The sequence below is a fragment of the Nannospalax galili genome, unplaced genomic scaffold (assembly GCF_000622305.1).
Source record: "Nannospalax galili isolate Female #2095 unplaced genomic scaffold, S.galili_v1.0 scaffold39, whole genome shotgun sequence".
Taxonomy (NCBI): domain Eukaryota; kingdom Metazoa; phylum Chordata; class Mammalia; order Rodentia; family Spalacidae; genus Nannospalax; species Nannospalax galili.
Window position 1 is genome coordinate 7,175,197 of NW_008346683.1, and position 27,154 is coordinate 7,202,350.

The 27,154-nt window shown below is 46.6% G+C and overlaps 1 protein-coding gene across 2 annotated transcripts in view; it reads right to left on the reverse strand.

Moving 5' to 3' along the window:
• Chst11 (carbohydrate sulfotransferase 11) overlaps positions 1-27,154 on the reverse strand; it is a 248,114-nt gene that overhangs the window by 204,822 nt on the left and 16,138 nt on the right. The window lies entirely within an intron of this gene.

Genomic DNA, 27,154 nt, shown 5'->3' on the forward strand with positions numbered 1-27,154 from the left:
ATGAATTGTCCCTCTGAATCCGGCACAAAGCAGGCTGCCTGTGAGGATCACTTGTCTTTAAATAACAGATTAAGCTACCTCTCCACTCCAACCACCCAGGCTGACCAGGAAGCTCAGGGGGGTGGGGCATAGACTGCCTTTCAACAAGTTCACAAGATCTTAATGCACTTCTGCTTTGAACTGGCTTTTAAGGAAGCACCACGCCAGAACATTCGGAGGGGCCTACATGTTAGAACTTCACTCTCTGGGGTCTCCTCCCCACCGAGATGTGCCAGTGACAGCTGACTGCAAGAAAATCACATCATAGCAGGAATCCTCCAGTAGCCACAAGCTACAAGCTGACCCAGCATGGGTGCATACTGCCCCACCGAGCCCAGTGAGGTGATATCTGCTGGGAGGGAACTCAGCAGTGTTGTGGGAACTCAGTCTGACTTTATTAAGTTCACATCTCATGGCTGCCTGAGCCTGCTGTAGAGAGACAGACACGTGCTAATTGCGTTAACATAGCACACAGCATGGCGGTAGCAGGTGAGGCAGCTGTAACCTGGAACAGAAGTCAGTGGGAAATAAAAATACACAGGATACTAAAGGCAGTCTAGAGAACCTGGTCCTTCGCAGTCACAACTGTCCTGCAGCAAGGTGCTAATTATAAGGATACAGCTTGGGTGGATAGACACACCCCCAGTAGAGACAGCCAGAGCTCTGAAACCATTTCCTGACTGCAGCAAACCCAGTTGAATGTTCTCTGCAGCCAAAAAGAAAAGCTTACATTTAGTGACTGTGTCCTGCATTTAATTAGCTTCCTGAGTTCAAAAGCATAAGGCATAGCCTGAAAACATGTCACCATTTATTGATTGATTTTATATGCATGTGTTTTGCCTGTATGTGTGTACAATGCCTACAGAGGCCAGAAGAGGGCATCAGACCCCTTAGAACTGGAGTTATGGGACAGTTGTTAGCTGCCATGTGGGTGCTGGGACCCAAGCCCAGATGCTCTGCTGTAGAACAGCCAGTGCTCTTAACCACTAAGCCAGCCCCAACACATCACTATTTATTATTTTTTTTTTGGTCTTTTTGAGACAGGGTCTCCCTGTAGCCCCAGCTGTCCTGAAACTCACTATATAGACCACACTGGCCTTGAACTCACAGAGATCTGCCTGCCCCTGCCTCCTGAGAGCTGGGACCAAAGGCGTGTACCACCATACCCTATACATCACTATTTTTAACTCAAGAATATGCCCAATGATTTTTCTTCCCCTTCCTCACAATTTTTTTTCTCTCAGTAAGCCTTCATCTATTCATCCATAGCCCTTCTATGGTTTTCTGGTCAGTTCCTGAAGCAATCTCTGGCCACAGAAGAAGAGGAATGGGTCCTGTGTCCCACGCTAAGAGAGGTGACTTGTGGTAGCCAGAATCCACAGAAAGGATCACAGCAGTCCCATGAGAGAGCATCACTGAGGACAGGCCTCAGTGCCACAGAGCCTGTGGTGACACAGGGTCACAGAGTAGAAAGTCTCAGGTCAAGTGCAGGTCAGAGGCTATTTTAGAGGCGTCTAGAGTGATTCCAGGCACTTACATAGATTAGCTTTTATTCCTAAACCCACCACACCAATTTGCATTTGCAGGTGGGCAATGCCACTCTGAGAAAGTTAATAGTTTACCAGTTATCATACAACTAGGAAGTGGCCAACTTAAATGGTTCTAGCACAAGCCATACAATGCCACTTGTCACCCTAGGAATGTGAGGGCTCATCTGTCCCATCAGCCATCAGTTCCTTCTCTCTTCTATCTAACACAATTAATCACACTATTCAGAGGTAAGCTCAATAGTAAGCCCTGGCTAGATAAGGTGTGGTCCTCACTGCCCAAATCATCATTGCCTGGGAACATGGTACAAAGGCAGAAAAATCCTATCCTGTCTGGTGCCAGACCTACTGGGTCCCAGATCTGTGCTTGAACTAGAACTCCAGGTGAATCCCAAGCACTTCAAGATTGAGAAATACTGATAAGACACTTCTGGTTTACTCAAAAGAAGGACCTGTCCGTGAACTTTTTCCTGGGCCTAGACAGTGGGGTGTCTTTCTTTATAATGAGACAGTTTCGTGTAGCCCAGACAGGCCTCATATTCCCTATATAGCCAAAGATGACCTTGAACTTCTGATCCCCCTACCTCCCAAGTGCTAGGATTACAGGCACGCACCACTATGCCTGGTTGACATGGTGCTAGTACTTGAACCCAGGGCTTCACACAAGCTAGGAAAACACTCTAGCAACTGAGTTACATGCCTCATCCAGTGTTTGGGTTCTAAGGAAGATAAATTCACTCTCACGCTTCCATTTCCCTGGTGAGCTCTTTCCTCCTGAATCTCCACACTTCTCTCTCTTTCCTAACCTCTTGTTCTGAACTACACAGTGAACACCTCAAATATGTATTAGCTACCCAATTTGGCAAGTGGGGCTTTCTCCCAGGGTGCACTACTTCTCAGTCTCCCAGGTACCTCTAAACTTACTGGTTTCACACATGTATGGGGTGGGGTGAAGAAAGTTAAAAGACTAATTGCAGGAAGGGTGGGTAAATCATCGCTCACAAATCAAATTATCTCCATCTAATTAAATTACCAGCAATCTGGGGAGACGACTAGATTGGGGTCTTTGCTGTGGTTTTGCTGTTGTTTGAGCTTCTTTTGCGCCCCTATAACCCAACAGATTTGAATCATCTGACAAGCAGTTCTAACACGGATGAGGGAGGAGCAGCTGAGGTCACTGGTGTATCACCTAGAAGCCCAGGCCCCACCCACACAGTCAGGGAAGAGAGGACATCTATCCACACAGAACATTCCCTGAAATCAGTGGGGACAGACTGGCAAAGTCCATGGAGCCTGACATAGCGTTTCCTGAAATGCATATTAGATTCACTTAAAGTTTTCTACAGAGGCTGTCTTGCCTCTGTAGGGTCCCTTCATCCAGCACGTGCTTCGAAAAGGTTCATCTCAGGGTGACCCCAGGGCCAATGCTCTTGGCTGAGCACTCTACCTGCATTATCTGATTTAATCATCACAGAGGTTCAGATGAATAGGCCACAGATGTACCAACTTGAGCCCATTTGGAAAATCAGCTGAGTTATCCGCTTCAGCAACTTGCCCAGGGTCAAACCTCTAGTAAGTAAATCGGACAGGATTTGAACACAAGATCTGTCTCACAACCAAACCTGAAATCACACAGGGAGAAAAGACTTGGGATTCAGAACCTTCTACAGAGTACCGCTACAAGATTACCCACCAACACTCCAGCATCTACCTTCAGAACTCCTGGATCCCAGGGCCTCATTGTGTGTCTACCTGAGACACTTTAAAACCTGCCCTTCCTAGTCAGCCCCAGGGTAGCTAGGCTTTACAGCCAGAAACAAAGACAGAACTGGACTCCCCACCCAGCTGCAGACATGGGGAGGAGATGGGACATATCCTTGTGCATCTGTCCTCCATCATAAGCCTTACCTGAAAAGATGCTCTCATGTCTCTGTCTATAAGGCTAAAAAACTCAAGAGGCATTGCTCCTCCTGGGCTCTGAGAGTACATCACTATGTCTTTTAAAAGGATGAAATGATGGAAGCCAGGTGTGGTGGTGCACGCCTTTAATCCCAGCACTCGGGAAGCAGAGGCAGGCGAATCTCTGTGAGTTCAAGACCAGCCTGGTCTACACAGCTGGGGCTACAGGGAGACCCTGTTTCAAAAAGACCAAAAAAAAAAAAAGATGACATGATGATGAGGCATGGTAGCACACGCCTCTAACCCCAGCACTCAGAAGGCAGAGGCAGGCAGATCGCTGTGAGATCAAGGCTAGCCTGATCTACACAGCAAGTTCCAGGCCAGCTGGGGCTACAGGGAAAGCCTGTCTCAACAAACAAAAAGGATGAAATGAAGGGCTTTGTTCAGCCCCTCCCAACATAGACTCTCCCACTGCCCCAGCAACTTCTACCCAGTTTGTTCCCTGAAGTGCCTGATTGCAACAGTGCAATCCCACTTCCTCCTTAGGGTAACAAGGGCAATGAACACACCTGACAAGTCCCACACCAACCCGGAGCCAAAGGGCTTTGGCATTCTGCTGAACCCTCCATTGCAAGGGCCAGGGACCTCCCTCCTTTCCAATAGGCTAGAGAGACAGGAGGGTGCACATACATCATACATGACTCCAATGGCCCAGTGTCACAAGCACCCTAGCACATCATCTGCCCCTGGCCTGTTCACACCTGCTTTGGCTGTCATCCTTTCCACGCATTCCCTAGAGAAACATCAAGCTAAAACCAAACCAATGCTGGGTGGTAAAACACAGAAGTCAGAAGTTGGTTGCCTCTTTTATTTCCAGTCACCTTGCTCATTTGGCTACCCCCATCACTCACAAGGCTTAAAAACCAGCCATTTGTAATTGTCCATCGAGTGGGAGCTAATCAACTTAAATTCTCACCTCCCAAGGTGAAAAAAACACATGAGCCAGCAAGTCCTTTAGCAGACACTGCCCTCCAAAGGGAGGCATTATCGTACATTCTGGAAATAAAGCGAGAGCTGAACTCTAAGCTGCCAGGTATCCATACAAAATAATAAAACAGCGAAAGGCTTAGCATCAGCATTCTATGGAGAGAGAAGAGCAGGTCTCCACAGAGGGGGAGGCCAAGAACTGAGTTTCTGATCTAATAAATCAAAGGGGAAAAATAAGCCATTAGTGAGGCCAGCAAGTGTATCTCGGGAGACAGCTGCAGGGAGAGAGGGGGTCTAAGGGTGGCCTGGGGTGTGGCATTAAAAGGGCACAATCAAACACTGAAAGGCTGAATGAATCCTACTTGGCATGGTGAAACCGTATTTATAGGGAACTTACTTCCCAGCTGAGCCCTAGGCTGGCTATCATAGGTGCAAGGTTGGGGGGGGGCACAGAAAAGGCCCCTATATTGCAGAGGAACCTGGGGAGGACAGTGGGAGCAGTAGAGTGAGAGAACATGGCACTGAGAGCCCTGGTGGATGGCAGAGGCAGCCCAGGTCAAGCATGCGTGCGTGTGTGTGTGTGTGTGTGTGTGTGTGTGTGTGTGTGTGTGTCTGTGAAAAGCCCACCTTAGATGTTGTTCCTCAGGCACTGTCTACCTTGTTTTTTGAAGCAGGATCTCTCACTGGCCTAGAGCTCACTGAGTAGACTGGGCTGGCTCTCCTGTCTCCACTACCCCAGTACTGGGATTACATGTGTACACCACCAAGCCTGGCTTTTTTATGTGCGTTCTGGGGATTAAACTCCGGTTCTGTATTTGCACAGCAAGCACTTTACCACTTTACCAACTTCACCTCGGTCGCAGCCACCCTCTTCCCAGCACTGGCTCCCTTCCTGACTTCTTCTTTCTTTTTTTGGGCTAAACTCTTCCAGCTTTGAGCTTCCCACTGTATAGATTTAGAATGATTCACAGAATGATGACTTCTTCCTACACACAAAGATCTGGTGACCCACCAGGATCTGCAAACAATGATCAGGGCACACTTTTTCCAGGTCTCTTCTTACTGTCTTCTTACTGGTTAAAGGATGGCACAGTCTGGCCTCAGAATGGCATGGTAATGTCCGGATAATGAATGGCTGCTTCAGGTACTGGCCCTAATCTATCTCTTCCCACCCATGCAGGCAGGGAGCAGAATGAGGTGACAGGCAGTTCTGCCACAGCTCTCGGGGCTCCAATAGCTGGACACAGTTTCAGAGTCTGTCTGACTCTGCCCAAAACCCAAAGACACTCCCACACTTGGCTCCTACTGATACCAGGTATACAGGAATAAACAACAAATAACAGGCTCCTTCCCTAGAAGAATTAGCAGGTGCATTTCCTCTAAAACCAAGAAGTGTTGCCCAGTGCTGGCTCTACACTTTGGAATCTCTATGAATTGGAAAACAAGTACTCCGGTCCCTACTCACAAAGGCATTTCATTCCAGACAGGAAGACCTAAATTTAACTAGACCCAGGGGGAAAGAGGATGAAGACTGGAAACAGTGAGCCACTGAAGGTTGTGGGGTGGAAGAGTAGTGGCCATGTTGAAATAGGATTAAAGCAACCAAGAATCTGGAGCTTAGGGGCTGGAGAGATGGCTCAGCAGTTAAAAGCACTGGCTGCTCTTACAGAAGACCCGGGTTCAATTCCCAGCACCCACATGACAGCTAAAAACCATCAGTAACTCCAGTTCCAGGGTACCCAATGCTCTCTTCTGACCTCCACAGGCACTGCACAAAACAGGTGCACCCACATACATGCAGGCAATACACTCATACACATAAAATAAAAATAATTCAAAAATTTTTAAAAATCATCTGGAGCGGGAGCTGGGGAGATGGCTCAGTGGATAAAGTGACTGCCATGAAAGCATGAGGACCTAAGTTCCCACCCCCAGCATCATGTAAAAGCCGGGCATGGTGGCCTGCCTGCACCTCTAGTGCTGGGGGAAGTGTGGAGACAGGAGGACCCCTGGAGCTTGTCGGCCAGCCAGTCTAGTCAACTGGTGAGCTCCAGGTTCAGTAAGAGACGCTATCTCAAATTTCATTTATTAATTCATGAAAAGGTAGAAAGGGATCAGATACTCACCTCTGGCCTCCACGCATGCACACAGGTGCCCACTTGCACATACAGGTGAACACACACAGACACATAGAAAAGATGAAGAATCACAAGAAATTGAAAATAAAATTGCCTTTCCCTTATCATTGCTTGAAAAGAACACAAAACAAAGTAAGCCCTCCTCTAACTGCCAAAAACCTTGTTTAACAAGTTAAGCATCTAATCCAAACTCTAAAGTCCAAAATGCTCCAAAAGCCAAATTTTTTGAGTATAGCTCTGACATCACAAATAGAAAATTCACATCATAAAACTCTGTTTCACTAAAAACAAAAGGAGAATCCACCTCTTTTAAGATTTCATAAAATTATCTTCAGGCTTATAAACATATGGTAAATTCATTAAGAAAAAAAATTTCATTTACACCTGGGTCCCCTGTCCAAGATATCTCACTATGTATATGCAGATATTCCAGCATAAAAAAATCCCAAATTCCAAACATTTCCTTAGCATCTCCAATAAGGGACAGTCAAGCTGCAACCTGCAAAAACATCCCTAAAAGAAACCTGAGCAGTGTCACCAGTTGAAGTCAGCAGTTAACTCAGTGGCCAAGATCTCTGAACTGACCCTACATCTGCTTGAGTGGGTTCTCTGAGAGCACCGACACTCACATCAACAGCCAGACTCCCTTCCTAACAAGTCAGCTCATTCAGATCTGAAATCGTCAAATCCATAAAAACCACAATGCAAAGAGCCTTTTAAGGACGGTTCCAAGAAAAGCATCGGTGAAGGCCAGGCCCTCCCAGGAACTCCAAGGAGACAATTCCAGGCATGAGGCGTGAGCACTTCAATACACACCCCTTTGTTTTTCAGGTTTTGTGCTGGTTGGAAGTGAAGCCCACCCTGGCAGTTTAAGATCTGTTCACTTCCCATCTACCCTCCTGTTTCAATAATAGTAGGCAATAAAGCCTTAGAAATTGAACAGACCCATATGCTTCAGGAAGTAGAGAATCTTACACACTGTGTGTGTGTGTGTGTGTGTGTGTGTGTGCATGTATGTCTGTGTGTGTTACTGGAGTTGAACCCAGGACCCTGTGTGTGGTAACCAAGCCACACCTCAAGCCTGAGAGTCTCACATCCCAGAATAGGAGAAAGATGCTCCTTGGTAGCCTGGGCTAGGCAGAATGGTGCCGAGCAGGTGCCCATGTGTTTGTGTGTATCTGCCAGTGGTTTGTAAATAGGCAGTTGCTTATCCAGGTTAGGATCACATGGTCTCTCTGTTCCATTTGTATTCAATTGTGTGTGTGTGTGTGTGTGTGTGTGTGTGTGTGTGCTGTGACAAAGTATCTGACAAAAGCAACTTTAGGAAGGAAAGGTTTATTTTTGGCTCACAGTTTGAGGGTGCAGCCCTTCAGGTGGGGAAGAGAAGGGAGCAGGATCATAACACAGCTGGTCACATTGCATCCACAGTCAAGAAGCAGAGAGAGATGAATGCTGGTACCCAGCTCATTTCTTTGTATTCAGTCAGGACTCCAGCCCATGGGATGGTGCCACTCACATCCACAATAGCTCTTTCTTCCTCAGACCTTTCTGGAAACACCCTCATAGGCACACACAGAAGAACTATTTCCATGGTGATTCTAAATCCCCTTAAGTTGACAACTATTAACCACCATCACACACACACACACACACACACACTCACACACTCACACTCACCTGCTACCATCTTTCTCCTTCATAGATAACCCAGACACTCCTGAGACGAAATCTCCAAGGAAACTATGTACAGAGAAACTACAAATGAAGTTTATTTTGTATTCACAAAGGACTCATGAAAACATCAAGAGTTCAACAGTGCACTAGTGTGTTGAAGCCACATAACAGACATCACATACTATGAGAGGGAGGGGCCAACACAGCAGGAGTATGAGACCTCACAGTTCTAGAGACTGCCAGTCCAAGGTCAAGGTGTCAGGAGAGCTCCTGCCTCTCCTCACTCCCAAGTGGCCCCCTTCACACTGCACCCATGCAGCCTGCAAGTACATCTCTGGTGTCTCTTGGGGTCCAAAATTCCTCTTCTTACAAGGATCCCAGTTAGACTGGATTGGAGCCACACCAACAGCCTCATTACAATTCAGTCACCATTTAAAGAATCTGGCTCCAAATAAAGTCACATTCTGAGGTACTGGAGGAAATTCAGCATAGGAATTTCAGGGAACACAAATAAATTCAACCCATAACAAATGATAATAACAGAGCCCAACAGGGCTGGGGAGATGGCTCAGAGGGTAAAGAGCCTGCTGCATAAGCCTGCGGCCTGAGTTCAATCCCTGGAACCCGCATAAAGATAGAAGGAGAGAACTGACTCCACGGAGCTGTCCTCTGACTTCCACATGCATACAAAAGTATGCACGTGCACGTGCATATATACACAGATACACACCAATAATAAATTTAAATGTATAAAATCTTAAGAGCTGGTTTAGCAGGTTAAAAGTGCTTGCTGCTGAACCTGATGACCCGAGTTCAATCCCCAGGAACCACATGAAGAAGGCAAGAACCGACTCCAGAAAGCTGTCCTCTGACCTCCATGTGTGTACTGTGGCACGTGTACGTGTGTGTGCCCATGCACAAATAAACAAAGTATAAAAGTTTATTTTTAAATCTTTTAGAAAAATGATGGCACTCTGTGCTTTAAGTGACCATCTCAGAAATGAGGCCCTGAGTGGGTGGTATTCTCATCCATAAGCCATGAGTAAGGGTGCCATGTGTCCCGTTACATGGAGATTTATTTACCCACAACCCTAGGCACAGAGACCAGTTGGAGCCCAGCAGGGGCCCAGCAGGCCTCTCCCTGCAGACCCTGGAAAGCTCTTTCAGGATGGGAAATTCTGGCCAACTCCCCCATCCCAGAACACCTCAGAACATGGCGTAAAAACAGCCTACAAATTCTACAATTCTGTGACAGGAAACAACATATTTTCTTTGTCTTGCTTTTTAAAATCACATACACGTTTTAGGTATTAGTCTGTGAGTGGAGCTCTTAACAGAGACTTTGTTTTATGGTATGAAAATAAGAAAAATGTTAACAGAATGTTATCTGAGGGCTGGAGTTCTCCTGTAGGCGCTCAGTCATGTTAGAATGGCCCTGTGCTGTTATTTACTGATAGAATTAGCAGATATGAGGGTGGAATTGGTCCCCAGACTTGAAATACTAGGCCATGTTTCCTACTATAATTTGAAGCATTTGTTAATACAATAATCCCACACACATTAGAAGTGATATGGAGAATCATGGCCGGCAGTCATTTCTGCAGAGCCCAAAGGGACACTGGACAGTAATTAGGCCTCATCAAAAAACAATAAGGATCAACAAAAATTCAACTGTTTCACCTTAATTTTGTATATTTACTTCAATATATCTATGGATTTTCAGAAAATATGGAGCACTAAGATGTCCCCTCTTATGTAATAACTCATGAATTCATCATACCTCCTCCTGCATACACATACCATACGCCTCCCTTACACACACACACACACACACACACACACACACACACACCTCCCCTAGTCACATACACCTCTCTTATACATACACACATATACTTCTCCTACACATACACACTATATACCACCCTTATATACACATACATACAAATACCTCCCCCTACACACATACACACACCTACCCTTACACACACATACACACCTCCACACACACCTCCTCCTAAACACATACCTCCCTCTACACACACACACACCCCTTCCCTACACACAAAAACATCCCATTACACACACACACACTCACACACACACACAAACACACAATAGAAACCAAATTCTGAATTAAGCACTGTAGCATTATTGAGCAAAATGTTCAGAATTAAAGCCAGGCATGGTGGTACATGCTTATAATCACAGCACTAGAAATAGAGGTGGGAGGATCAGGGGACATCCTCAGTTATTCAGTGAATTGGAAGCCAGCCTGGGTTACATGAGACCCTGTCTCAAAATTTTAAAATAAAGTTCAAAAGTACGTCTCTCTCCACACACGTCCTATTACATGTGTGTTAAGCAGATTCAAATGAAATAAGACAGCTTCCTTTATAGGTCAAGGTCTGGAGACTGGGCCTGTCTTGGGTCTGCTATGTGAGTCTTCTGGGATGAGCAAGGCAGGGGTCTCATTTCAAACTGTTACCTTTCAAGTTCACTCTAGAACAACCTCCCACACCTTTCTTGATACATATAAGCTCAGGGTGTAAATTTTAAGCAGCAAAGTCAGTAAGCAGAGGCAGAGAATTCTTTGGAAGTCCAAGATTTGATTCAAATTCAGGCACGGGCCTTTACTATCACCTTGGGTACATGGCTTAGTTTCCAAGCATCAATTTCTCATCTGTGAAGTGGGTTACAAATGGTATCTCCTTCATGGAGCTGTGGTGAGAATTAATTAAGCCATGCAAGGTGCTTAGAATCCTTAATAAGAACTCAATAAGCAGTCAGCTATTAGTTTCGCTAACTTTACTTTATATATTGATTAAAACATGAAGTGCAAACTAACAAAACTATATTGTTTAACCATGGATATGCCCTCCTGCCCGCTAGGAAACTATAAAAAGGAAATTATAAAATAGTAAGTGGTGGAAATGTAAAATGGAACAGCCACTATAGAAAACAATTTCCTCAAGAAATTAAAACTACAACTAGCATAGCAATCCAACAACTCCAATTCTGAAAAAAAAAGCAAGATTTCGAAGACACATGTGAGGCTAGGGTCACTCAGTTGGTACAGTGCTTGTCTGACATACATGAAGCCCTGGGTTCAATCCCCAGCACCACATAAATAGGATGTGGTTGCACATACCATTAATCCCAACACTTGAGAGGGATAAGCAAGGGGATCAGAAGTGCAAGGTCATCCTCCACTACAAAGCAAGTTGGAGGCTAGGCTAGGCTACATGAGAACCTGTCTGAACAAAAGAGAGTCGTGGGCACACTGATGTTCCCAACAGCACCATCTACAATAGCCAAGTGCCTATCAACTGATGAATGGATAATAAAAGGTAATATAGCTGTACAGGGTTATTCAGCCTTCCAAAAATGAATCCTGGCCAGGTGTGGTGGCAAACTCCTTTGATCTCAGCACTTGTGAGGCAGAGGAAGGTAAATCTCTGTGAGTTTGAGGCCAGCCTGCTCTACATAATGAGTTCCAAGCTAGCCAGAGCTGCATAGTGAAACCCTCTCTAAAAAAAAAAAAAAAAAAAAAAAGGAATTCTGTCACATGGTGCAAAATGAAGACATGGAAGACATTATCAAAATAAGCCAGACCCTGGAAAGAAATAGTGTGTGATTCCAGGAGATGACTGTCTCCCATGAGCAAACCAGCAGGAATAGAGAGAGAACGACTAAGGCCAGAGTTACTGTCAAATGGAGGACAGCCTCACTTTGTAGATGTGAGTGTCCTGCAGGTCTGTCCATGTGAATCTGCTTAACTCTACTGCACTGTATGCTCAGATATTTAAAACAGTAAACCAGGTTGCTTATCCTTTTTACCAAAATTTTAATTGGAGGTGTGGGGTCTCATGGAGCCCAGGCTAGCCTCAAACTCTCTACTTATTGAAGAATGATCTTGAATTCCTAATCTTCCTGCCTCCACCTCCCAAGTGCTGCGATTACATGGGCATGCGTCACCATGCTCAGCTCAGAATTTAAATTTAAAAAAATTTTTTAAATATTTTATTATTTTTATGTGTATGTGTGTATTGCACCCATGTTGTGCAATGCCTGCAAAGGACAGAAGAGGCTGTCGGATCCCCTGGAACTGGAGTTACGGAGAGTTGTTAGCTACTATGTGGGTGCTGGGATTTGAACCTGGGTCATTTGCAAGAACAGCCAGTAACCACTGGGCTATCTCTCCAGCCCATTTTAAAATTATTTTTTAATCTATCCCAAATTGTATAAATCTTTTTTTTAAAAAAAAGTGAACCTTAGGTTAAGTGTGGCATACACCTTTAATCCCAGCACTCAGGTGGCAGAGAAAGACAGAGCTTAGTGAGTTGAAGGACAGCCTGGTCTACATAGAGAGTTCTAGGCTAGCCAGGGCTACCATAGTGAGACCCTGTCTCAAAAAAGAAAAAAAAATGAATCTTAGATTCCTCTAAATCAATCAGCAGCCCCTCCCCAATCACGTGCTGAATTAATAGGTCTAGCAGACTTAATAGGCCTACCTGAAACAGCTCTGAGGAGTGCTGGGGCTCGCCCTCGGGAGCCAGCTTGGAGCAGAGGTTCAGGATGGAGGGGTTTGTGAAGTTAACTTTAAAAAGAGATTCTGGCTTACAATGGATTCTATTTTAACGCTGTGAGACAAAAATCCTTCCCCAGGGGAAACTACCTCCAACTCTCTGTCTCCTACGAACAAGTGGGGGCCCTGCCTGTCACTCTGAGATGCCATTCAGTGAGAATCACTGAGCCATTCAGTGAGAATCATGAGTGACGGGGAACAAACATGCCAGCCTCAGGGTAGTGACAGGCCAGAGGGGCCAGTCAGCCAGCAAGCTACCAAGCACCACACCTCAGCTCTGCGAAGCGGGCTCCTCCCTTCTCTCCATGACTTCTCTTCAGATGGGACCCCCAGATATTTCAGCAAAACCATCTACAGTCTCCCACACAGAATTCTAGTGGTCACAGGCAAAACAGAAATGTGAGCTCCCACTCAATGCACTTCCTGTCGTATGTGCGATACAACTTAGGCAAAGCTTCAGAAGAGATGTGCTGTGGGTTCAATGTGCCACCCCAAAAGAGCAGCAAGTGCTGGAAACTTCCTCCCACACACAACAGTGTCAGAGGAGGGGCTTTGCTGGGAGCTGTTTAGGTCACAAGGTCTCCATCTCCTGAATGGACTAATGAACTGATGCCCACACACAACGCTTGATGCTGAAGTTCATATCGTTCGATCTCAACCCACCCCCACAAACACTGTTCCTCTCCCTTTGCCCTTCAGCCATGACACAGCAAAGAGGCCTCATCTGGCAAGGTGGGTGTCTTGGCCTTCTCAGTCTCCAGAGCCATGAGCAGATAAACTGTGCTTGGGATAAAAGACAACCCAGTCTGAAGTAGTGAGCACCACAAAACAGACTAAGACAGGCCTGTCCTCCACGGACCTGCAGCAAGGCCCCACAGACTAGGCCTGTCTCCTGCTCTGTCCTACCAGGGAAGACGGTTCTGAGTCTTAGCCTGAGCAGAGGAGAGGAAGAGGAGGGAAAGGGAAGAGAAGAGAGGGGAGGGGACAGGATTGTCTGCCTGCTCTGTCCTACCAGGGAAGATGGTTCTGAGTCTTAGAGGAGAGGAAGAGGAGGGAAAGGGAAGAGAAGAGAGGGGAGGGGACAGGATGGGAGGAAAGGAGGGAGAGGAGAGGATGGGAGTGGAAGGGAAGGGACAGAATGGGGGGAGCACCCATGGTTCCACTATCGTCAAGCTTTCAGCGCCCCCTACACCGCCATCTTTCCCAGCACATCTCTTGCATAATTAAGTAACGCCTTTGTTACCACTCTGCAGTTCTCAGCCTCTTGGCTCAGATCAAGTGTTATCATTTCTGCAGCATTAGACATATTTGCATGTGTTATCTCCACCCCTCTCCCAGAGCATGTCTAAAGCCATTTCAAGCCAGCATATCTGCATGACTCACATACATGCTCCACCCCTGCCTCAGACTCAGGGCATGTCTGTGGAGGAAACAACAGGTGCACACTGAGAACACTTAGGTTGGCCATGCCTTGGGGTGCACTCATGAGGCAGATGTAGGGGGATCATGAGTTCAAGGCCAGCCTGGGCTCCATAGCCAGATCCTCCCTGAGAAAGCAAAACCAAACCCAGAGAACATATCTATGTCTAATAAAGAACCAATTTAACTGTGAAGTTCACGGCTCCAGACAAAACATTCTTGACAACATCCAGCACCTGATGAGAAAGCAAAAGACCCGTCACATTGCTAGACACCAGCTCCACAGGAAACACGCAGGTCAGAGGTTCCCAGTCCTCCACACACAGGTGCGTATGCACACACACTAACAAGTACACACACGCACACACACACACACACACACACACACACACACACAGGAGAGCAATAAAAGATACCCAACATTGACCTTTGGCCTCCTTGCATACACGCACACATTAAAAAATGAAATTAAGGTGAATTTAAAACAAAGTTCCACAATTGGTCACATACAGAGATTAAGTGTCTGTGAAATGCCCAACCCTAAATGACACATCTACAATAGAACCTCTACACCTATGGCTTACAGAACCTAGTGGAACAAGGGGTACAGATAATACTACTGTTCCTTTAGCCCTCATCAATGAAGCTCCCTCATACAACAGAAGGAAATGAACACAAAAGGCCACAAATGGTCAAAGCATAGAGAATAAGAGTCTGCAGAGTGTGGGTCCTTGGACAGGACTCCCATATTAAACTTCACCCACCCAGGGCTCAGGGAGCATTGCAGAAGAAGGGGTGGAAAGACTGTAAGAACCAGGGAGGAGGTGTATGACCACATGGATACAGAGTCTTACAGGCTCCTGGACCTTCCTCATAGGAACTTACAGCAATGGCGTCAGCATGCACAAGACCCATGCAAACACAAGCAGACAAAATCCCAGCATAGAACTGTGGAAATGGACAGCAGGTGTCAATCTTAGCCAAAGAACTATTGGGCAGCTGATTATTGCTGGGTGAGGAAGAGCTGATCTTCTTGAAGAGAGAGACTCTAGATAGGCTGGCTAGACCCCAGTGGATGAACACGTACTGAAGGAAGTCAGGGGATACTAACTTGACTTGATAGGTCTTAACATATAAGACAGAATGCATGAAATCCAGTGTGTGGGGGGCTGTGGGATGGTGCTGATGGGGAAGGGGGTATAAAGATGATTACGATGTTATGTATAAAAGATACAAAATTCAATTAAAATACTTTTTTTAAAAGAGAAAAAAGAACAGAACATCTTGGGAAGGGAAGGCAACTCTTTATGAAGTAGGTTTTTTGTATATACTCTTGCTAAATTCTCCCATCCATCCTATTCCAGGTCATTCTCAGAAAACTCAAATGATCTGAGGACAGGGCACTGGGCCTGTAACTGGAAGATTCTTCTCCTAGTCCTAAGAGAGGTGTCTGGGGGAAAACTTAGCAGGGTATTACTCAACATGAGAATACTTGTGGAGCATCTGTACCTAGCCTGAATGTTCTAGAGCCTCAGAAATTTGTTTATTAGATAAATGATTCACTGCACTGATTCCCCTGGGCTCGATGCTAAGACAGACAGCTAAGAAAGTCTAAAACCTTCTCTAACCTCTAGCACACGCATGCTCCACAACAGAGGCTGGCAAAGTTAGAGAAACAGAAGACAGCAGAATGACAGGCGTGGCCAAACACAACCTGTGATCTTCTCTCTAAATGGTCAAATTTTTATTGCTTCTCAGTCTTACCCTTAGGGTTCTGGAAGTGGTTCAAGAGCTCATACTCCTGAAATCTACACGCTGCCTTTTCAGACCCAGCAGACACCCTAAACTGTGGCACAGTGACTTTTATAAATGTCAGTTCTTGGGAGAAATCCATCCTCATCAAAGGTGAGAAAAGCTCATTTTCCATTTCTCAAGTTCAAGACTTAACACGAATAAAAATGCAGCGTCTACTCCAATACTTGCTGCAGTGGAACTTTTATTTTTCTGTTGGACTTTTTAAGAAAGGAAATCAGTGCACTTGTACCTTGATCTGGAACAGCCCTAGCTCCAGGGAAAGTGCTGATGAGCCCATATTGTCTGCAATTTACCCTAAAACACTCTGGCACCAACTTCATGCCTGTCATGTTAATCTCGGTGCAGTTGGGGAATAGCTGGGACCCCTAAGAAGGCCACCCATGGTGAATATGGTCACGTGTTGCTTAAAGACTAGGATTCAGGCTGAGAAATGCACTTTTAAGCCAGCTTAGGGATTTCTGTTTGCTTCTGGTTTAGGTCTCATTTTGTTGTCCAGAATGAACTGGGGCTCTTCCTGCTTCAGCCTCCTAAACACTGGGTTTGTAGGCCTGAGCTATAACATTCAGAGAGGCCATCCTCTTGTCACGAACGCCTCAAAGTCACTTACCTAAGCCTTTACAGTACAGGACAGTTATTCAACACAGCCTCCATGGAGTCAAGAGATCCACAAGCAAGGGAGGCATAAAGGGTTGCCAATGAAACAAGGTAGCCTGTTTGACAGTAAACTTGTCTTTCCCTCAGACTGGAACTGTAAAGACACTGTGGCTTGCATTCAGCTGATGAGCTGAGACCATAGCCACCAACTTCCCCAACTCTCTCATCTGCCCAATTCAGACAGTAAGATTCTTGCTAAAGCTGACTGAGTCAATGGATTTTGCTTCTAAAGCCCCCAGAACAGTATGTGCAGTTCCTGGGGAACAGACAGTATCAGTCCAATGATGGTTAATAATAGGGATATTACAGCAAGAATCTGTGACAGACGTGGTAGAGAGAAGACCGTTTCTAGGCAGACAGAAACTGGAACCACGCAAGCCTGCACACTTCATTTGCACAAAATCTACAGCATCAACCAAAGGAGTGCTGGGCAGGCTGAAGCAGGAAGATGGCAAGTTCAAGGTCAGCTTGGGCCAAGTAGTGACTTCAAGTGAGTAGCAGCCTAGGCAACTAGCAAGACCCTCTCTCAAAATAAAAGTAATAAAAAGGGGCTGGAGGTATAGCTGAGTGGTAGAATGCTTACCTGGTAGACAGAAGGCCCTGGGTTTCATTCTCAATACTAGAAACAAAAGATTCACCCCAATCTAAGGAGAGATCTTCAAATGTCCCTCAAGAGCTGTGCTCTATCTTGTACCCAGCATCCCTAACTCCACCAGGGTGTACCTTTTCATAAAAGCCTGCTCCATCAAACAAACCAGATTATTGCTTACAGATACAACACAGGGGAAACCCAGTGCACCGCCTTACCCTGTGCCCTCAACATGCTCCTCCACCAGAAATCACCTTCTGATGCTTGCAGGGAGTAAGAGCCTTGTGTCAGCTCTTCCCCCTACACCCACCCAAAGAAGTAAGTCCCTTCACCACCAGTCTAGTCATGGCTCTTTCCAGCTCTGAGATTCCATGACTCCACAGCTCAGTCCGTCCCAGGGAGCAGCCTGGCAATGGGGCCTTTCATGTGTGATCATTAAAAACTCACCATGGCAAAACATGACTGCAAAATTCCAGTGACACACCCTCCAGACAGGCTCACCAGCCAAACACACCAGAAACAGCCCAGGACCATCCAAGTCCCTCCTGCAGGCCTGGGCTATGAAGTCTAGGATCAGCTCTGGTTAGTAAGTTCCCAACCCGGGCCATGTATGTCACCAACAGGCAGAAAGCCAGGCCCCCCAAAAGCTGCATTCACTTATTTCTAAAAGTTGTGATCACCCCAGTCCATCCCAGATTCCTATTCACACAGCCATTAGCTACAGAATTATCCTTCATCGAAGATTCATGTCTCTATTATTTAAAAATAAACATCTCAGGCTGGAGAGATGGCTCAGCGGTTAAGAACACTGACTGTTCTTGCAGAAGACCCAGGGTTTGAATCCCAACACCCACGTGGCAGCTAACAACTGTCTGTAACTCCAGTACCAGGGGATCCGACAGCCTCTTCTGTCCTCCGTGGGCATTACACGACATGGGTGCACTTACCTACATGCAGGCAATACACGCGTACACATAAAATAAAAATAATAAATACAATATTTTTAAAAAAGAAAGAAACCTCTCCCAATGACTTTAAAACCCTTTGCTGGACAGAGAGTTGGGAAGACTGCCTATGACTGGCATGCATCAGTTCTAGAACACAGACAAATGAACAGAGTTTGCCTAAAGAGAGACTCTTAAAGGCCAAGCAGGCGTGACTAGCAGCCTCGTGAGCTGGAGGGAACCCAGCAGAGTGAAACTCAGTTCCAGAAGCCCTGAGCAGAGGAGACCTCAGGAAGAAGGGGGAGAGAGACAGTGATGGAGACATACATAGGCAGACAGGAAGAGGAATGGCTCACTGTGATGACTGATGGCCTAGCCTGACACCAACCCAAGCCCTCACAAAGACAAACAACAGGGTGGCAGACAGTAATTCAGCCGGGTATACCCCAGTGGAGGAAGGAGGGGCTGTAAGCACAAATCTGGGCTCTGGGTTTTTTAATTCACACTGAGTCCCATTATCAAAAATGCACTGTGGTTATCCAAAATCAATGATGCTATGGCCTGACAAGGGCAGGGACCATGACGAGGAGTCTAGGGAGGCTGTATCTATAAAGAAAATCCCAATGGATAAGTTCACTGCTGATACAACCGTACAGCGAGTGCATGCTCCCAAGGCTGGGGCTAGGGGTGAAGAGCAGACCCATCCCAGCTCCTTCTGCAGCCACACTGCTCGGTCACAACACTCCCAAATCAAATAAAAATGTCAGAAGATGTGCCACTTCCACCTCCAGTGTGACCATTTGCAGCTGGAGCAGCAGCTGTCAGAAGCATCAGAGGCTCTCAGTCTTCCACAGGTGCAACTTCTCAAAGTGAGATCAGTGATCCACCTGGAGCTTACCTGTCTGTTAAACAGACTCCTAGACCTCACTTCCAACCTGCCATCTGACTCCCACTGTCTGTGGGAATGGTGTTAAAACCCAGGAAACACGAGGCCCCTGACCTAGAGCAGCAGCAATTCCTCCCGAAATGTCCAACAGTGTTCCAGATTTCTCTGGGAGGTTTAAAAGGAAGACTGACATATTTCTAGGTTCCACAACCTACTCTTGAGATTGCCTTTGTCCCTTAATTATGAAAGAGACCATCTAGGGAATTAACCCCCCAAAGACAGTACCCACATCTGTAAAGCCCTGGCAAGGCCCCATAAATCCCAAGGAAAGCAGCTTTTCTGCCCTTCCTCTTCTCTTCCTAACCCCAATCAGCCACCATGTCTCGGCTCCAACACAGCTTCCTCAGAAAGAGCCTTCTATGACAGCCACTCACCCTACCAGCAGGATAGGTTCCCCTCTCTTTACATGGTCTGACTCTGTCCGCTTGCACATATAACTGTGTAATCATTTACCCCCCCACACACACACCCACTGGACTGCTAACAACTATAGGCATATATCCATGACAACCCACAAAGTACCCTGGCAGCACCAAACCTTCACCTTCATGACTCCATCACATTTAGTCCTCACTATAATCCTGCAAGGTTGGTACCAATGTGATACCCATTTTATAGATGGGAACACCACAACTTCCTCTGTTCTCTTCATCCCCTCCATACCCCCAGTCTAAACAGCATCTGCCCAAAGCAGGTACACCATAGCTACTTCCTGAATAAATGAAATGAAATACCTGCTCCATAAAAGGGAAAGCTCTATGGTTGTGCAAGTTTGAGAACTACTGAGCTAATCACAGTTAAACAGATTTTTTTTCTGCAGGACTTCTCAGAGCAAGTAATATGTTAATATGGTAATGTGTCAATCATCAAGATGGGGCTGTCCCCTGTGTTGCCTCAAGCCAAGGGCCCTGTCTGTTCCAGGCACCTTATAAACAGCTCCTTCATCCAGGCCTCCCTTCCTGGGCAATGGCCAACTGAAAGATGATTCGTCTGAGTCTAACCACTACCCAGAAGGGGAACCATTAGGAAATGTCCATTCTGACCATGACACTGTCTAACACCATCCCATCTCACCCCAGTGCCCAACAGTGACTATGGTCAAAAGAACTGGATGTGAGAGAATCTGCAGACCCCAGTAGCCTGGGGTATGAAAAGCAGGGCTACAGAGTGAGGAAAACCCAAGTTCAAACCCTCCATGGTTTGAAAGGCAGGAGTACACCTGCAGAAGCAGCTGCGGATCCTCCATCCCATGCCTGGCCTCTGCCTCCTCTATCACACTAGCCTTATCATCTATCTCATCTCTCTCACTTGTCTAGCCTCCAGGCAAGGAGAGCCACCAAGCATTCCCCTACCCCAGGCACCCCTAGATCATTCACCCATTTCTTTCTGTTCAGTCGCTCTACTTACTCAAACATCTGCTCTGTATATAGGGGCATAGATAGGAAGAAATACTCACTGAGCTTTACTGGAGAAGACAGGAAACAAACCCAGGTGCCCCTTACTCTCCAAACAGGAGCCAGAGAGAGACTGGTGAATCTGGGGTCAACCCCTGGTATCTCGACTCCCTTCTCCTACTATCCATAACCCAAGAGACTGATGGGTAAGATCCTGAGGTCACCATGTGGACAGATGAACTGTGGTGCAGAAATACTGTAAGAAACTGAAACCAAGAAACCCAACATAGAAGCAGGAGGACAGTTGTAGAAAGCCACAGAACTGAAGGACAGGAAGCCAGCCAGCCAAGGGGGGAAAAGCATTCTAAGAAGACAGAACAGAACATACAAAATCCCTAGCATAGGTAAGAGTTTGGTTCCTGTGAGGCACTGAAAGGTAGCATTTCTGGAGTCCAGATGTCTAGGGGACGATGACAAGGCAGGACCTAGTGGTCAAGGACTCAGCTTTCTGTTTAGGAACAGAGGAAGTCATTAAGCGTGCAGGCTTCTCGACAACTCACTCAAGCCACAGTGTGGAGAATGGTTTGGGGGTAAAGGACAGGCAGAGATGGACACAGGAATCCAGTTTTGTAAAATTCAAAGGGAGAGGCGATAGTGTTCAGACCAGCGTGGTGGCAGTGGAGCTAGCGCACTGTAGGTGAGTCTGGGAAAAGACAGAGGTGCTTCACCAGAGCTGTTATGGAATCAATGAAATACACAAGCACGGCCATGCTGGTCTATGCTTAGCCAAGACTGGAAACAGGGCTCACTGCCTCATCCACTCTGCACTAGGAACCAAACCAGGAGGCTGAAAGGATGGCTCAGTCAGTAAGGTGCATGCTGTGCAAGCAAATGGACCTGCGTTTGGTCCCCTGGAACCCATGTAGAAGAAGAACAACACAGCTACGCATAACAGCATGTGCCTGTAACCCCAACACAGGCGTGGCAGAGACAGGAGGATCCTGGGGCTCAGTTAACAGTCCCATGGAATCACTAAGTTCCAGGTTCAGTGAGAGAATTAGTCTCAGAAAATAGGTGGAGAGTGACAGAGGAAGATACCTGACATTGACCTCTGACCTCCAGATGCACACACACACACACACACACACACACACACACACACACACACACGTGAAGGAGGCAGCCTCAAAACTCTAGGGCTTTCGCGCTAGTCTCAGAAAATAGGTGGAGAGTGACAGAGGAAGATACCTGACATTGACCTCTGACCTCCAGATGCACACACACACACACACACACACACACACACACACACACACACTAAACCATGAGCCAGGTGTGATGGCTCATGCCTGTCATCGATGCAGAGCCTGGGTGCAGAGCCTCGGTGGTTTCAGCCTCCTGAAGGCAGGGAAATGGCTACCACTACTGCTGGCTACAGGTAATGTCACCTTTAGTCAGCAAAGGACTCAACCCCACTGTCTTTACTGAGGGTGGTCACTGGGACTCTGACAATAGCTCTTAGTGGAGGCAGGCAGCCTGTAGATGTCTGATCTTGCTAGCAGACCCAGCATCTGAGGCAGATAACTGAAGTTAATTGACCACATCCGAGCCGACAGGAAACCTAATAGCCGGCTATTTTAGATCCATTCTCACTTCCCCTCACCCCCTTCTACCACAGCCTGAGCTGCTAGGCAGTTAGGCCTGACAGCACAGAGGGTATGGGAGGGGCAGAGGGGCTATCTCAGAACTGGGGCACAAAAAGACCGAGGGGAGCTGGCCTGGAGGAAAAGGCATGGAGCACTGCATCGCCACAGCGAGGGCATATGGGGCTATCTGTGTAGGATGACAGGAACTGTGCAGACCACAGGTCACCTCGTGGTGAGGCCACAGAGTAGCTTGTCTGGGTGTCACTCCAACATCAAAGAGGAATGTTCCCTTACTATTTCAAAGGAACAACATGAAAGTCAAATGTATCAAAAGGTAGACTAGGCTAGCCTTGAACCCACAGAGATCCCCCTGCCTCTGCCTTCAGAGTGCTGGGATTAAAGGTGTGTGCCACCACACCCAGGTATAGGTGTGAATATTATTTTTAATGTTCAAGAGACTGATTAAAACACACTCAGGCCTTGCCTTGGGGTCACGGCAACAGAAATGTCATACAGGAAAATCACATACATCTGTTGTGTGTGTGTGTGTGTGTGTGAGAGAGAGAGAGAGAGAGAGAGAGAGAGAGAGAGAGAGAGAGAGAGTTACAGTTTGTTTTTTTTCTCTCCCACCCCTACTTCCTGTTTAGGAGATGTTTGTTCCCCAAATTTGACATCATCATCAACACACAGCTTCCTGGAAAGATTCTGTGGTCAGGACACCGATAACCTACGGTCACCCCTCTGAGTGACACATGGCTTGCAGAGGAGGTCTCCACACTCATCAGGAGTGCTCCAGGCACCTGAGTGCCTTCTTCTATCAGCTGAGCACCATCCAAACATCACCATCTAAGCTAGAATGGCATCTCACCCGCCAACCGTCTGCCAACTGAAGATGGCTCCTTGCCTGAGTGGGTGGGCTGCTGTAACAAATGCCTTGCCCTGGGTGGCTTATAAAAACCTGACATTTACTGCTCAGCTCTGCCCAAGGCTGAGAAGTCCAAAACCAAGACGTGGGCAGATGTGGTAGGTGGTGAGAGCCTAGCATCAGGCTCTATGTTCCCCCATGGTGCAGGAGGCAATGTTCTTGGGGCACCCCTCTATAGGAGCTCTAATGCCTGAGGGAGGAGCTCTTGGCTGATCACTTCCCAAGGTCCTACCTCCTAATGCCAGTCTTGGGGCAAGGCTTCACCATATGAATTCTGGGAAGACATGAGCATTCAGACTATAGCATTCTTATACATGTTTCTCCTAGCTTACAGGAAGTACTCCCCACAGACACTAGGAACAAGGCTCTTAGCAGGGTGCCCATAACCAGAGGGTCATGGGACTTCCAGCTCTGCACTCATGAGCCATGACACCTGCCATTAACTAAAAAGCTCTGAGTCACAGACATGGCCACAGGCCAGTCCAATGGAGGCAATTTCCCAATTGAGGCTCCCTCCACCCAAGTGTGTCAAGTTGACAACTAAAGCTATCCAGTGCAAGTACCAAGTGGAAAAAGCAAGGGCACTGGGCAGAAGTTAAAAGTACTTGCTTCTCTTGAGGGGGCCTGAGTTCAGTGCCCAGCATCCATGTTGGGTGGCTCTGTAACTCCAGCTCCAGAGGATCTGACACCTCTGCACTCCGACACTTGCACTCACATGCACATACCTACACACAGACACACACCCATATGCATAATTTTTAAAATTAAAAATAAATCTTTAAAAGCAAGATATGCTATCATACATTTATGTTGACTTCATCTTTGGAAATACATATGCATAGAAAACTAGGCCAGGAGGTAGCTATATCCCCCTGGGTGACAGGGATCAGGAATGACAATTTTAGAAATGGAGACTCTTCTTCAAAATTCTTTTCATAATGGGAAATGTATATGCTTTATTTGAGGCACTATGGGTTTGGCAAGAGTAGAGAAAGAGCCAGTGGTGCTCGCAACGCATGGGAGAGATGTTACACAGGACCACCAGCTCCATTAAGACAGAAGTCTTCTGTGGTTTGCTCTCTGCTGTCTCCCAAACACTCAGAAGGCCCCTAGCACAGGCGGTAAGCATTCAATAAATGCCTGTCGGATAAACTGAAAGACAGGGGTCCCACTCAAGTCTTCTTCCTCTCTGGAGTTCTCTGACCTTCCCTAAACTAATTACTTCTTTTTTTTTTCCTAGCCACCCTTAGCCCTTATTACAAAGCACTGCAGCTACCAATTATGGGTCTGTCACTACTCAGTAAACTGCCAGTTATTTGCATGCAGGGACCAGCTCTCATTTCAACCAGTCTCTTCGGCCAGATAAATGTCTGGTAAATACATACTTGCATGCTGGATGGAGGGGTGGACTGATGTCAGTCTGTTCATACTACATGAACAGTAATTATTCATTTTAATTATGAATCAGCCCCCCAACCCCAGAAATGGGCATCGATGTTGAAAACTGCTAACAGAACAAGATTTGGGTTGGGAGAGGCCTTAGGAAGCCTAAGCAAAAAACTGTAAGAGTGCCATTACCTCTTACAGTTTTTTAGCCTCAACATGCTTTCTTCTGACAGAATTTTACTTGGAACTCCAAATCATGGACAAGCAAGGAGTCACAGTGATGATAGGGCTCCGGGAGTCTCCTATCCCTTCTAGAGACTTCTTCCCCGGCCTTCAGCTGTGTGCTCTGGACCCCATGGGCTTGCGGTTGGGGGGGGGGTCCACACATGGTGGGGATCCCCCAGAAAGAAGAGGAACTGGGGCAAGAACCCAAGTTCCCTGAGAACCCCTGGCCCTCTGCCCTTTCTACTTGGCAGCACCCCTCTTTTATAACAGATCAAATGCTCTGTGATGGCAGCAATGGCCATCACATGCTTCATGTGCCTTTCCTAGGAAAATAAAGGAGGAATGTCACTGCGACTTTCCAATGACAACATCCCTCACATCTCATTTGCAGGAAGGCACTCACTTTGGAACCCGTATTTATTTTTTTAAACCTCAACTTGCTTTTACAGACACAAAACACAGAAAATTCTCTCCAGAGTCCCACAGAGGAGAGCCCATGCTGCCCCTGAGTGAAATCCATGAGCTCACTTTGTAACATATGAGGTCACTGATGTTTTGTGGTGTGATGATTGAACCCAGAGCTTCATGTGTGCTAGGCAAGCATTGTACTACTGAGCCACATCCCCGGCCTTGAAGCTAATATTTTTTAAGCCAATAATTGTCTTTCTCATGGTGCCTCACACTAGTCCCCCAAAAAAGCTGTTTTGTCACAAGTGACTAAAAGATTACCTGCTCAGTTTCTGGTTTCAAACCTGTACTTCCAAATTTGAATAGCAAAATTATACACAGAGTCTTATATACAATAGAATCCTGGCTCTTAAAATATTGCACTAATTCTTCCAATAATAATCTCTTTTCAAAATAATCTCCATTCCAATACTCCCATAAGTACTTTTGTGACAACATGTGCTTCCATGATGTCCACACACATGCCCTTATGAACATCATGCCCACCAATGATGGTGTTATGATACTTATTAAAGATTAAGCCTTCTGTGGAGTGAGGAGATAGCTCAGTTAACCATGCAAGTGTGCATGAGGATCTGAGTTTGACCTCCAGAATCCATTTTAAAATGGAGGCACGTGCTTGTAATCCCAGCACTGAGGAAGCAGAGACAGGCAGATCCTTGGGCCTCACTAGCCTAGCCTACTCTGTGAGCTCCAGGTCAGTAAGAGACTCTATCTCAAAAAAACACAGGTAGATAGCACCTGAGGAACAACACGTACAGTTGACCTACAGCCTACACACACACACACACACACACACACACACGCTCACACACGCTCACACACAGATCCACATACCTGATCACACACACACACACACATGCACACATGTAACTGCATACACATGCATACACACAGATACACATATTCAACTGCACATGTACATACACACAAGTATGCACACATTATAAAATCACACTTCTGGCATATTTCACCCTGTGGTAATGGCAGTGGGGGAGGGGGGTAATGGAAACAAAAACGGAGCTCCAAGGCGGCAAGATTCCTATGAGGAAACCAGCTCCAGGCTATTTGTACAGCCAGGAAAAATGAAGGGGGCCTCCAGCTATGTGGAGAGCCCAGTGCCCAGAGCTAATTCTGAAAACCAAAGATACCTTTGCACAATGAGCCCATCTTCTCTCCCACAGCTACACCTAAGAGGAGGCTAAGAAAAGAAGAGGGCAGCTCTCAGCAAGAGGGAAGTAAGATCAGACCCCATCCACCTTGGGGTCCCAGGAGGGGGAAGCCTTTGCCCCCCATTCTGCACGTGCCTCCCCAGGGCAGCCCATAGCTGCAACCGAGCCCATACGCACTGTGAGCCCTGTGCACTGAGCAGCTCTTCCTGGGACGATGCACACACTTGCCCTCTCTCCTGCCACTCCTCCCAAGGCCCTCTGAGAGCAAACCTAGGGCACCATTAGCAACTGAGAAACTGAAACTTAACCTCCAAGGCCTATAATTTTTGCAAACAGTGGAGTTTTGAATCCCACCGAAGAGTGCTGTTAAGCTACTTCTTACTTTGCACTTTGTACATTTGTGAATAATCTTTCCTCCCACCAAATGATGATAACAGAAACGATTCCAAAAATGGCCCTCAGTTCACTTTGAAGAAAGCAGGTCTTAAAATTCTGGCTTTGTGCTAAAACAAGAGTTTAAATTAAGCTTAAATTTCATCTTCTGAAAAACAGGAGACCCTAAACCTCCTATGGCTCCCTAGTCCCAAGAATAAAATTGAAACCTGAGAGCACCCAGAGCCTTCGGGGCCACTGCCCTCCCACCTCTCCACCCTGTGGCCTCTGAATTCCCATCTCTCCTTACTGTCTCTCTCTCTCCTG